We start from the raw sequence: 1,037 nt of genomic DNA, 5'->3' as shown, positions 1-1,037 counted from the left end.
TCTAACTGGTGTAAGGTGATATCTCAATGTGGTTTTAATTTGAATCTCCCTGATGGCTAGTGATGATGAACATTTTTTCATGTATCTGATAGTCATTTGTATGTCTTCATTGGAGAAGTGTCTGTTCATATCTTCTGCCCATTTTTTAATATGATTATCTGTTTTGTGTGTGTTGAGTTTCAGGAGTTCTTTATAGATCCTGGATATCAATCTTTTGTCTGTACTGTCATTTGCAAATAAGAGCATTAAATAAGAAATCTAGGATCAGGTCTAAAACTATCACAATCTCCAAGTATTAATAAGTGGGAGTGATATTTTGAGTATAGTTGCAGAACAGACAGGGACTGGGGAAAAAGTGTGCATACTTCAGCCCTAACTGTGTTTTATATTAACTACTACAGCATACTAAATATGTGACATATTTAGGTGTTGACTCTGTTCAAATTTAAGTTGAAAGTAGTAAAATCATCCAGACATTCCTATAAAATTCCTATAAAATTATCAGAAGAGAATTCTGACCTTGAGGAATCATAAGACTAACCCATGTGGCAATTTCTATATTTAATATGTCTATCATTAACAAGATACTCAGAAAAGTTGTTTATTGTTGTGGTGGTATTTTTTAATGAGTTGCCAGAATTCTATTTATGTCAAAAACATTTTAAGTCTAATGAAATTGAAAACAATTTTAAATTGTAAATTGTTTTTTTAACCAACTTTTTAAAAAAATTTTATTTAAATTACAGTTGGCTAACATTCAGCGTAACATTAGTTTCAGGTGTACAATTTAATGATTTAACACTTACATGCACCTATTTTTAAGAATATTATCTCAATGAAGTATACAATAATCACTACAACCATCTAGTTTCTAAACTATTTTTTAATAGAGAATATTTGGATTTTGTAAGAAGCTTTAGAAAGATCCAGAATATATAATCAAATGATTATTTCCTTCCAAAGAATAAGAAGACAAACAATGGTTCTTCTTATTCTTACTTACATCTTTTTCTGGGCTCACTTTCATCAATGATATT

Source organism: Enhydra lutris, unplaced genomic scaffold, assembly GCF_002288905.1.
Source record: "Enhydra lutris kenyoni isolate GAN:26980312 unplaced genomic scaffold, ASM228890v2 scaffoldscaffold79, whole genome shotgun sequence".
NCBI classification, from domain to species: domain Eukaryota; kingdom Metazoa; phylum Chordata; class Mammalia; order Carnivora; family Mustelidae; genus Enhydra; species Enhydra lutris.
Note: the sequence above shows the minus strand (reverse complement) of the source record.